At 47.9% G+C, this 13,049-nt stretch overlaps 1 protein-coding gene across 1 annotated transcript in view; it reads left to right on the forward strand.

Annotated features, from left to right (window-relative positions):
• The window catches only part of LOC146856922 (indolethylamine N-methyltransferase-like), a 137,614-nt gene that overhangs the window by 94,712 nt on the left and 29,853 nt on the right, over positions 1 to 13,049 (forward strand). The window lies entirely within an intron of this gene.

A 13,049-nucleotide genomic window follows, 5' to 3' on the forward strand; every position in this document is an offset into this window, starting at 1 on the left:
CCCGGGCTTGGCGGCCATCTAGGGAAACCTACCAAACCTACACATTTCTGAAAACTAGACACCCGGGGGAGTTAAGGGAGGTATGGCTTGCATGGATCCCCCAAAGTTTCCTTACCCAGAATGCCCTGCAAACCTCAAATTTAGCGGAAAATATAACTTTTTCACATGTTTTTGTGTGGGAAAGTTGTGGTATCACCGAGCTGACAAAATTTCCTACCACCCAGCGTTCCCCCGGATCTCCCAATAAAAACAGTGCCTCACTTGTGTGGGAGGCCCAAATCCCCACGATAGGCAAGGGCCCAAAACATATTGGGGCAACATCAAAATTGCCTATCTCAAAACGACCTGGTTTTGCAAGGGGGTCCCCTGGGTTTTTGGCCCGGTGCTCGGCGGCCACCTAGGTAAACCTACCAAACCCACACATTTCTGAAAACTAGACACCCAGGGGATTCCAGGGAGGTATGCTTGTGTGGAACCCCTAACGTTTCCTTACCCAGAATGCCCTGCAAACCTCAAATTTAGCTGAAAAAATCACTTTTTTTCACACGTTTTTGTGTGGGAAAGTTGTGGCATCAGCAGGTCTCCCAATAAAAATGGTGCCTTACTCATTTGGGAGGCCCAAGTACCCGCGACAGGCAAGGGTCCAAAACGTAGTGCGCCTCAACAGGCAAGGGTCCTAAACGTAGGGTGCCTCACTACGTTGTGGGCCCTTGCCTGTCACGGGGACTTGGGCCTCCCACACGAGTGAGGCACCATTTTTATCGGGAGACTTAGGGGAACACTGGGTGGTAGGAAACTTGTGTCAGCCCGGTGATGCCACAACTTTCCCACACAAAAATGTGTGAAAAAGGTGATTTTTTCAGCTAACTTTGAGGTTTGCTGGGCATTCAGGGTAAGGAAACATTGGGGGATCCATGCAAGCCATGCCTCCCTGGAATCCCACGGTGTCTTGTTTTCAGAAATGTGTGGGTTTGGTAGGTTTCCCTAGGTGGCCGCCGAGCACCGGGCCAAAAATCCAAGTGACCCCCCTTTGCAAAACCAGGTAGTTTTGAGATAGGCAATTTTCATGTCGCCTCACTATGTTGTGGGCCCTTGCCTGTCGCGTGTACTTGGGCCTCCCACACGAGTGAGGCACCATTTTTATCGGGAGACCCGGGGGAATGCTGGGTGGTAGGAAATTTGTGTCAGCCCAGTGATGCCACAACTTTCCCACACAAAAATGTGTGAAAAAGGTGATTTTTTCAGCTAACTTTGAGGTTTGCAGGGCATTCTGGGTAAGGAAACGTTGGGGGATCCATGCAAGCCATACCTCCCTGGAATCCCCCGGGTGTCTTGTTTTCAGAAATGTGTGGGTTTGGTAGGTTTCCCTAGGTGCCGGTAGAGCTAGAGTTAAAAAACTACAGCTAGGCACTTTGCCAAAAAAGGTTAATTTTTCACTGCGAAATTGAGGTGTGTCCACGATGCGTTTTGCACCGTTTCCTGGCGCGGGCACAAGGCCAACCCACACAAGTGAGGTACCATTTTTCTTGGAAGACTTTGGGGAACACGGGATGGGTGGAAATTTGTGGATCCACGCAGATTCCAGAACTTTCCACCACAGAAATATGGGGAAAATGTGTTTTTTCTGGCAATTTTTTAGGTTTGCAAGGGATTCTGGGTAGCAGAACCTGGTGGGAGGCAGTCAAGACACCCCATCCTGGATTCCCTTGGGTGTCTAGTTTTTAAAAATGTATAGGTTTGCTAGGTTTCCCTAGGTGCCGGCAGAGCTATGGTTAAAAAGTACAGCTAGGCACTTTGCCAAAAAAGGGTCATTTTTCACAGCGAAATTGAGGTGTGTCCACGTTGCGTTTTGCACCATTTCCTGTCACGGGCACTAGGCCGACCCAGAGAAGTGAGGTACCATTTTTCTCGGAAGACTTTGGGGAACACGGGGCGGGTGGAAATTTGTGGATCCACGCAGATTCCAGAACTTACCACCACAGAAATGTGGGGAAAATGTGTTTCTTTTGGCAATTTTGTAGGTTTTCAAGGGATTCTGGGTAACAGAACCTGGTGGGAGGCAGTCAAGTCACCCCATCCTCGATTCCCCTGGGTGTCTATTTTTCAAAAATGTATAGGTTTGCTAGGTTTGCCTAGGTGCCGGCAGAGCTATGGTTCATAAACTGCAGCTAGGCACTTTGCCAAAAAAGGGTCATTTTTCAGTGCGAAATTGAGGTGTGTCCACGTTAAGTTTTGCGCCATTTTCTGTCACGGGCACTAGGCTGACCCACACAAGTGAGGTACCATTTTTCTTGGAAGACTTTGGGGAACACGGGGTGGGTGGAAATGTGTGGATCCACGCAGATTCCAGAACTTTCTACCACAGAAATATGGGGAAAATGTGTTTTTTCTGGCAATTGTTTAGGTTTGCAAGGGATTCTGGGTAACAGAACCTGGTGGGAGGCAGTCAAGTCACCCCATCCTGGATTCCCCTTGGTGTCTAGTTTTTAAAAATGTATAGGTTTGCTAGGTTTCACTAGGTGCCGGCAGAGCTATGGTTTAAAAAGTACAGCTAGGTACTTTGCCAAAAAAGGGTCATTTTTCACAGCGAAATTGAGGTGTGTCCACGTTGCGTTTTGCACCGTTTCCTGTCACGGGCACTAGGCCGACCAGCACAAGTGAGGTACCATTTTTCTCGGAAGACTTTGGGGAACAAGGGGTGGGTGGATATTTGTGGATCCACGCAGAGGCCAGAACTTTCCATCACAGAAATATGGGGAAAATTTGTTTTTTCTGGCAATTTTTTAGGTTTTCAAGGGATTCTGGGTAACAGAACCTGGTGGGAGGCAGTCAAGTCACCCCATCCTGGATTCCCCTGCGTGTCTAGTTTTAAAAAATGTATAGGTTTGCTAGGTTTCCGTAGGTGCCGGCAGAGCTATGGTTCAAAAACTACTGCTAGGCACTTTGCTAAAAAAAGGTCATTTTTCACTCCGAAATTAAGGTGTGTCCACGTTAAGTTTTGCGCCGTTTCCTGTCGCGGGCACTAGGCCGACCCACACAAGTGAGGTACCAATTTTCTCGGCAGTCTTTGGGGAACGCGGGGTGGGTGGAAATTTGTGGATCCACGCAGATTCCAGATCTTTCCACCACAGAAATGTGGGGAAAATGTGTTTTTTTTGGCAACTGTTTAGGTTTGCAAGGGATTCTGGGTAACAGAACCTGGTGGGAGGCAGTCAAGTCACCCCATCCTGGATTCCCCTGGTGTCTAGTTTTCAAAAATGTATAGGTTTGCTAGGTTTCCCTAGGTGCCGGCAGAGCTATGATTAAAAAACTACAGCTAGGCACTTTGCCAAAAAAGGGTAATTTTTCACTGCAAAATTGAGGTGTGTCCACGTTACGTTTTGCGCTGTTTCCTGTCGCGGGCACTAGGCCGACCCACATAAGTGAGGTATCATTTTTCTCTGAAGACTTTGGGGAACGCGGGGTGGGTGTAAATTTGTGGATCCACACGGATTCAAGAACTTTCCACCACAGAAACTTGGGGAAAATGTGTTTTTTTGGGCATTTTTTAGGTTCGCAAGGGATTTTGGGTAACAGAACCTGGCGGGAGGCAGTCAACTCACCCCATCCTGGATTCCCCTGGGTATCTAGATTTCAAAAATATACAGGTTTGCTAGGTTTCCCTAGGTGCCCACAGAGCTATGGTTAAAAAACGACAGCTAGGCACTTTGCCAAAAAAGGGTCATTTTTCACTACAAAATTGAGGTGTGTCCACGTTGCGTTTTGCACCGTTCTTGTCGCAGGCACTAGGCCGACCCACACAAGTGAGGTACCATATTTCTCGGAAGACTTTGGGGAATGCGGGGTGCATGGAAATTTGTGGATCCACACCAATTCCAGAACTTTACACCACAGAAATGTGAGGAAAATGTGTTTTTTTTTTTACAAAAGTTTAGGTGTGCAAGGGGTTCTGGGTAATAAAACCTGATGAGAGGTAGTCAAGTCACCCCATCCTGGATTCCCCTGGCTGTCTAGTTTTCAAAAATATATAGGTTTGCTAGGTTTCCCTAGGTACCGGCAGAGCTAGGGTTAAAAAGCTACAGCTAGGCACTTTGCTAAAAAAGGGTCATTTTTCATTGTGAAAATGTGGTGTGTTCACGTTGGGTTTTAAGCCATTTCCTGTCATGGGCACTATGCCTACGCATGCAAGTGAGGTACCATTTTTATCGGGAGACTTAGGGTAATTTAGATTTGTAAAGGAACTGTTATTGAGTGTGACGAGAACCATCACACTCAAGGCATACCAATTGAAAATATGAGGAATCATGGAAACAGAGAAAATCAAATCTCTTTATAACTAAAAACCTAGTCAGAGTTCAGCTCGTCATGAGGCATCCCAAGGGAAATCCCTCTGGTGCGGGCACCAGAGGGATTCCCTTTAAACCAAAATAGCCTCGGGAGCTGGGGAAGAGCTTCCCCAGCTCCTGAGGCTTCCCCCCTGGTTTCCCTGAAATTACGATCGGCGCGCAAGTCGCTCTGATGTCATTTCAGTGAAACCAAAACTGAAATGAGCCAAGAGGCTCATTTCAGTTTCCCTTTCTAGGTGCTAAGGGGGCTATCTCAGCCCCCTGAGCACGTAGAAAGATGGGAGAGGTATCGTTGGAAAGTGGAGAATCTCCCCTTTCCAATGGTTCCCCTCCCAGTGGATCCCTGCCTGATTTTGGCAATATGTAGTCTTTTTGCCCCCGCTGGGGGGAAGATGGGGCAGTAGCCCCCAATCAACCCCCGGGGGGCAAAAAGCCCACTAGACACCTGGGAATTTTTCAAAAAGTAAAAATAGGGGTGGGGCTGCCCAAAATAGGCAGGCCCATGCCCCCAACCCACCCCCCAATTATAACAGTCTTTCTGCCTCCCGGGGGGCAGATGGGGCATTGGCCCCTAATCTTCCCCTTCGGGGGGGCAGAAAGCCCACTAAACACCAGCGATTTGTTTTTAGGTTTTTTTAGGGTGGGGGATGCCCGAAATGGGCACGCCAATGCCCCCACACCACCATTACAGCCTTTCTGCCCTCCCTGGGGGGCAGATGGGGCATTGGCCCCTAATCCGCCCCTTCGGGGGGTGGAAAGCCCATTAGACACCAGGGATTTTTTATAGAAACTAAAAATAAGGGTGGGGGCTGCCCAAAACAGGCATGCCCATGCCCCCACCACCCCAATAATTACAGTCTTTCTGCCCCCCGGGCACAGATGGGGCATTGGCCCCTAATCTGCCCCTAGGGGGGGCAGAAAGCCCACTAAACACCAGGGATTTGTTTTTAGTTTTTGTTTAGGGTGGAGGCTGCCCGAAAGAGGCACGCCAAGCCCCCACCCACCCGCCATCATTACAGCCTTTCTACCCCCTTGGGGGGCAGATGGGGCATTGGCCCCTAATCTGCCCCTTTGGGGGGGCGTAAAGCCCACTAGACACCAGGGATATTTTTAGAAAGTAAAAATAATGGTGGGGGCTGCCCAAAACGGGCATGCCCATGCCCAACCCACCCGCCACCATTACAGCCTTTCTGCCCCCCTGGGGGGCAGATGGGGCATTGGCCCCTAATCTGCCCCTTCGGGAGGGCGGAAAGCCCACTTGACGCCAGGGATTTTTTTCACGCAATTTTATTTAGGGTGGTGGATTTTATTTCGGGTGGTGGCTGCCAGAAACAGGCTCGTCAATGCCCCCACCCCCCGCCACCATTACAGCCTTTCTGCTGGGGCATTAGCCCCCAATCTGCCCCCCGGTGGGGCAGAAAACCCACTAAATGCCAGGGATTTTATTTTGTACAATTTGTTTTAGGGTGGGGGCTGCACAAAATGGGCATGCCAATGCCGCCAACCCCCCGCCACCATTACAACATTTCTGCCCCCCGGGGGGCAGATGGGGACAGTAGCAACCAATCTGCTCCCGGGGAGGGCAGAAAGCCCACTTGACGTGAGGAATTTTTTTGCGCATTTGTTTTAGGGTGGGGTCTGCCCAAAATGGGCACCCAAATGCCTCCACCCCCCCCCCGCCACCATTACAGCCATTCTGCCCCCTCCAGAGGGGCAGAAAGCCCACTATCCACCAGGGATTTTTTTTGCGCAATTGTTTTAGGGTGTGGGCTGCCCGAAACGGGCATGCCAATGCCCCCACCCTCCCCCCCACAAAAATGACAGTCTTTCTGCCGCCCAGGAGGCAGATGGGAGCTGTAGCCCCCAATCTGGCCCTCCCTGGGGGGCGCAGAAGGCCCACTAGAAACCATGGATTTTTTTGTTTTATTAGTGTAGGGGTAGGGGCTCCCCAAAATGGGCATGACAATACCCCCACCCCACCACCAGAGAAATTTCAGTCTTACTGCCCCCCCGGGAGAGCAGATGGTGGCAGTGGCCCCTGATCTGCCCCCTGGGGGGCAGAAAGCCCACTAGGCTCCAGCGAGTACGCAGGCTTTTCTTATGCGTGGGGGTGGGGGCTGCCCAAAATGGTCATACCAATGCCCCCACAAAAAATAGCCACAGTCTTTCTGCCCCTTTAGGGGCATATCGGGATAAAACCCCCTTCCCCGATTCCCCCCAGGGCGGCAGAAAGCCCACTGGGCTCCGACTTTTTTTAGCAATGTGCCTACCTGTGGATTTTGGGCCCTAGCGCAGTTGGCACGTAGGTAAACCTAGCAGACCTGTAAATTTTTTAAAACTAGACACCGAGGGGAATCCAGAATGGGGTGACTTGACTGGCTCTCACCAGGTTCTTTTACCCAGAATCCATTGCAAACCTAAAAATGTGTCCAAAATAACACATTTTCCTCACATTTCTGTGGTGGAAAGTTCTGGAATCTGCGTGGGTCCACAAAATTCCACATACCCCATGTTCCCCAAAGTCTTGCGAGAAAAATGGTACCTCACTTACATGGCTATGTCTAGTGCCCGCATCAGGCAAGGGCCCAAAACCTATTGAGGAGACATCAAAATTACCTATCACAAAACAACCTGGTTTTGCAAAGGGGGTCCCATGAGTTTTTGGCCCCGGGCTTGGCGGCCATCTAGGGAAACCTACCAAACCTACACATTTCTGAAAACTAGACACCCGGGGGAGTTAAGGGAGGTATGGCTTGCATGGATCCCCCAAAGTTTCCTTACCCAGAATGCCCTGCAAACCTCAAATTTAGCGGAAAATATAACTTTTTCACATGTTTTTGTGTGGGAAAGTTGTGGTATCACCGAGCTGACAAAATTTCCTACCACCCAGCGTTCCCCCGGATCTCCCAATAAAAACAGTGCCTCACTTGTGTGGGAGGCCCAAATCCCCACGATAGGCAAGGGCCCAAAACATATTGGGGCAACATCAAAATTGCCTATCTCAAACCGACCTGGTTTTGCAAGGGGGTCCCCTGGGTTTTTGGCCCGGTGCTCGGCGGCCACCTAGGTAAACCTACCAAACCCACACATTTCTGAAAACTAGACACCCAGGGGATTCCAGGGAGGTATGCTTGTGTGGAACCCATAACGTTTCCTTACCCAGAATGCCCTGCAAACCTCAAATTTAGCTGAAAAAATCACTTTTTTTCACACGTTTTTGTGTGGGAAAGTTGTGGCATCAGCAGGCTGACACAAATCTCCGACCATCCAGCATTCCCACGGGTCTCCCAATAAAAATGGTGCCTTACTCATTTGGGAGGCCCAAGTACCCGCGACAGGCAAGGGTCCAAAACGTAGTGCGCCTCAACAGGCAAGGGTCCTAAACGTAGTGTGCCTCACTACGTTGTGGGCCCTTGCCTGTCACGGGGACTTGGGCCTCCCACACGAGTGAGGCACCATTTTTATCGGGAGACTTAGGGGAACACTGGGTGGTAGGAAACTTGTGTCAGCCCGGTGATGCCACAACTTTCCCACACAAAAATGTGTGAAAAAGGTGATTTTTTCAGCTAACTTTGAGGTTTGCTGGGCATTCAGGGTAAGGAAACATTGGGGGATCCATGCAAGCCATGCCTCCCTGGAATCCCCCGGTGTCTTGTTTTCAGAAATGTGTGGGTTTGGTAGGTTTCCCTAGGTGGCCGCCGAGCACCGGGCCAAAAATCCAAGTGATCCCCCTTTGCAAAACCAGGTAGTTTTGAGATAGGCAATTTTCATGTCGCCTCACTATGTTGTGGGCCCTTGCCTGTCGCGTGTACTTGGGCCTCCCACACGAGTGAGGCACCATTTTTATCGGGAGACCCGGGGGAACGCTGGGTGGTAGGAAATTTGTGTCAGCCCAGTGATGCCACAACTTTCCCACACAAAAATGTGTGAAAAAGGTGATTTTTTCAGCTAACTTTGAGGTTTGCAGGGCATTCTGGGTAAGGAAACGTTGGGGGATCCATGCAAGCCATACCTCCCTGGAATCCCCCGGGTGTCTTGTTTTCAGAAATGTGTGGGTTTGGTAGGTTTCCCTAGGTGCCGGTAGAGCTAGGGTTAAAAAACTACAGCTAGGCACTTTGCCAAAAAAGGTTAATTTTTCACTGCGAAATTGAGGTGTGTCCACGATGCGTTTTGCACCGTTTCCTGTCGCGGGCACTAGGCCAACCCACACAAGTGAGGTACCATTTTTCTTGGAAGACTTTGGGGAACACGGGGTGGGTGGAAATTTGTGGATCCACGCAGATTCCAGAACTTTCCACCACAGAAATATGGGGAAAATGTGTTTTTTCTGGCAATTTTTTAGGATTGCAAGGGATTCTGGGTAGCAGAACCTGGTGGGAGGCAGTCAAGACACCCCATCCTGGATTCCCTTGGGTGTCTAGTTTTTAAAAATGTATAGGTTTGCTAGGTTTCCCTAGGTGCCGGCAGAGCTATGGTTAAAAAGTACAGCTAGGCACTTTGCCAAAAAAGGGTCATTTTTCACAGCGAAATTGAGGTGTGTCCACGTTGCGTTTTGCACCATTTCCTGTCACGGGCACTAGGCCGACCCAGAGAAGTGAGGTACCATTTTTCTCGGAAGACTTTGGGGAACACGGGGTGGGTGGAAATTTGTGGATCCACGCAAATTCCAGAACTTTCCACCACAGAAATGTGGGGAAAATGTGTTTCTTTTGGCAATTTTTTAGGTTTTCAAGGGATTCTGGGTAACAGAACCTGGTGGGAGGCAGTCAAGTCACCCCATCCTCGATTCCCCTGGGTGTCTATTTTTCAAAAATGTATAGGTTTGCTAGGTTTGCCTAGGTGCCGGCAGAGCTATGGTTCATAAACTGCAGCTAGGCACTTTGCCAAAAAAGGGTCATTTTTCAGTGCAAAATTGAGGTGTGTCCACGTTAAGTTTTGCGCCATTTTCTGTCACGGGCACTAGGCTGACCCACACAAGTGAGGTACCATTTTTCTTGGAAGACTTTGGGGAACACGGGGTGGGTGGAAATGTGTGGATCCACGCAGATTCCAGAACTTTCTACCACAGAAATATGGGGAAAATGTGTTTTTTCTGGCAATTTTTTAGGTTTGCAAGGGATTCTGGGTAACAGAACCTCGTGGGAGGCAGTCAAGTCACCCCATCCTGGATTCCCCTTGGTGTCTAGTTTTTAAAAATGTATAGGTTTGCTAGGTTTCACTAGGTGCCGGCAGAGCTATGGTTTAAAAAGTACAGCTAGGTACTTTGCCAAAAAAGGGTCATTTTTCACAGCGAAATTGAGGCGTGTCCACGTTGCGTTTTGCACCGTTTCCTGTCACGGGCACTAGGCCGACCAGCACAAGTGAGGTACCATTTTTCTCGGAAGACTTTGGGGAACAAGGGGTGGGTGGATATTTGTGGATCCACGCAGAGGCCAGAACTTTCCATCACAGAAATATGGGGAAAATTTGTTTTTTCTGGCAATTTTTTAGGTTTTCAAGGGATTCTGGGTAACAGAACCTGGTGGGAGGCAGTCAAGTCACCCCATCCTGGATTCCCCTGCGTGTCTAGTTTTAAAAAATGTATAGGTTTGCTAGGTTTCCGTAGGTGCCGGCAGAGCTATGGTTCAAAAACTACTGCTAGGCACTTTGCTAAAAAAAGGTCATTTTTCACTCCGAAATTAAGGTGTGTCCACGTTAAGTTTTGCGCCGTTTCCTGTCGCGGGCACTAGGCCGACCCACACAAGTGAGGTACCAATTTTCTCGGCAGTCTTTGGGGAACGCGGGGTGGGTGGAAATTTGTGGATCCACGCAGATTCCAGATCTTTCCACCACAGAAATGTGGGGAAAATGTGTTTTTTTTGGCAATTGTTTAGGTTTGCAAGGGATTCTGGGTAACAGAACCTGGTGGGAGGCAGTCAAGTCACCCCATCCTGGATTCCCCTGGTGTCTAGTTTTCAAAAATGTATAGGTTTGCTAGGTTTCCCTAGGTGCCGGCAGAGCTATGATTAAAAAACTACAGCTAGGCACTTTGCCAAAAAAGGGTAATTTTTCACTGCAAAATTGAGGTGTGTCCACGTTACGTTTTGCGCTGTTTCCTGTCGCGGGCACTAGGCCGACCCACATAAGTGAGGTATCATTTTTCTCTGAAGACTTTGGGGAACGCGGGGTGGGTGTAAATTTGTGGATCCACACGGATTCAAGAACTTTCCACCACAGAAACTTGGGGAAAATGTGTTTTTTTGGGCATTTTTTAGGTTCGCAAGGGATTTTGGGTAACAGAACCTGGCGGGAGGCAGTCAACTCACCCCATCCTGGATTCCCCTGGGTATCTAGATTTCAAAAATATTCAGGTTTGCTAGGTTTCCCTAGGTGCCCACAGAGCTATGGTTAAAAAACGACAGCTAGGCACTTTGCCAAAAAAGGGTCATTTTTCACTACAAAATTGAGGTGTGTCCACGTTGCGTTTTGCACCGTTCTTGTCGCAGGCACTAGGCCGACCCACACAAGTGAGGTACCATATTTCTCGGAAGACTTTGGGGAATGCGGGGTGCATGGAAATTTGTGGATCCACACCAATTCCAGAACTTTACACCACAGAAATGTGAGGAAAATGTGTTTTTTTTTTTACAAAAGTTTAGGTGTGCAAGGGGTTCTGTGTAATAGAACCTGATGAGAGGTAGTCAAGTCACCCCATCCTGGATTCCCCTGGCTGTCTAGTTTTCAAAAATATATAGGTTTGCTAGGTTTCCCTAGGTACCGGCAGAGCTAGGGTTAAAAAGCTACAGCTAGGCACTTTGCTAAAAAAGGGTCATTTTTCATTGTGAAATGTGGTGTGTTCACGTTGGGTTTTAAGCCATTTCCTGTCATGGGCACTATGCCTACGCATGCAAGTGAGGTACCATTTTTATCGGGAGACTTAGGGTAATTTAGATTTGTAAAGGAACCGTTATTACCTATTGACTTTCGATGCATTTCTGCCTTCCAAATGAAAGACATTGTGTAAAAAAGAAGTCATTTTAAAAAATGACTGATAATTCTCATGCTAGTATGAGTATTCCCAATTTCGGAAATGTGGAAATATCTACTGTTTCTAATCTCTATATTTTGTTCCCATTTAAGAAATACATAGGTGTCTTTCATACCGATTTTTCCATGCACACATTTTTACAGAATAATTACTATATACCCGGTACATAATAAAAACCATTGCAAGTTGCTGCTCAGTTTTTGGCTCTGGGTTCGTCGGGTTCTTGGTGAAACTACAAGTCCTATATATCCCCACAACCAGTAATGTTCAGAGGATGTAACGGTATATTGCTTTCAAAGAGCTGTCATAATTAGAAGAAGTTACAGGTGAAAACGTTGGCACAAAAGGCTGTTTTTTTAACAAATTTTCAATTTATCCTATATTTAACTGTTAGTTTCTATAAAGAAACCTTGAGGGATCTACACAAATGACCCCTTGCTGAATTCAGAATTTTGTTCAACTTCTCTAAAATGTGTAGCTTTCCAGGATCCATTATTGCTTTTGTACACATTTCTACCATTAACTGGAAGGAGGTCAAAAGCACCAAAAATAGGCTATGTCCCAGAAAAATGCCAAAACTGTGAAAAAAATGTTGGGGTTCTGACAAAAGTTTGGTATCCCCTAAAAGCTGGGAAAATGGTGATTTCAGCCCCACAAACCCTTTTTGGATTACATTTGCAGGGAAAAATCCAGATGCTTTCATTTGCAGCCCGTTTTTCCCATAAAAAACAAACATTTGCTGTATTTTGGCTCATTCCTGTGACCCCTCCAGGGGAATCCACAAACCCTGAGTACCTTTAGAATCCCCATGATGTTGGAAGAAAAGGACGCAAATTTGGCGTGGATACCTTATGTGGTCAAAAAGTTACAGGGGCCTCAGCGCGCACTACCACAAATAGCCAAAAAAAGGCGTGGCACAGGAAGGGGAAAAGGCCTGGCAGCGAAGGGGTTAAAAGAAATATCATAAAAAGTATGATTTGCAGGACCATTATTAGGCTTGATACAGGCTTTGTATAAGGCCACCTATGTGCTAACTTGCTTTTTAATTTGTTTTTCTTCTAATTGTTTTCCTTATTTTTAGGCATTCTTCCCTGCTTTTAGAGTCAGCTTTTTATTGTTCAGGGACATTACTGGGGCACTGTTAGATTTCTTATCCTCTAGGAGAGGGCGGATCCTTGATTGCCTTAACTTTGTCTGTCTCTGCTCCCTGGTCCGCTTCTCGTTTCCGCAAAGGCAACAGAGTGTTTCTTCTAGGCGAAGCAGGACAATCTAGAGGCTCCTTTAGGGTTAGAGTTCACTCAAGTTTTTAATCCTGCTCATTTCTAGGCCTAGGAATTTAAGTCCTCAGTGCGGACACACAGCAAATGAAGGCAGCTAGTGCAAAAGAAAACCAGGCTGTGCCCATCTGTGTCCGGTTTGTGCCCAGCTCCAAACATTAGTTCGGGTTTAGCTTGGCTCTCGCCCCGTGTTGCACTTTCTCGAAGGACAAACTCTTAGCACTGAACCCTTGCATAAATGGCTGTAAAATGAACTCTCCGGATGATGCAGTGATGCCTCAATTTTGCGGTGTCTGCTTATCTGCTCGGCAGATACTTTCATAGATGCGTGTACCTTCCATGATCAAATGTACCCCTTCACTGATCGATACAGTTTATGCCTTCTTTACACTAGTACCA

This window comes from Triturus cristatus, chromosome 3_2 (genome assembly GCF_964204655.1).
Source record: "Triturus cristatus chromosome 3_2, aTriCri1.1, whole genome shotgun sequence".
Classification (NCBI taxonomy): Eukaryota; Metazoa; Chordata; class Amphibia; order Caudata; family Salamandridae; genus Triturus; species Triturus cristatus.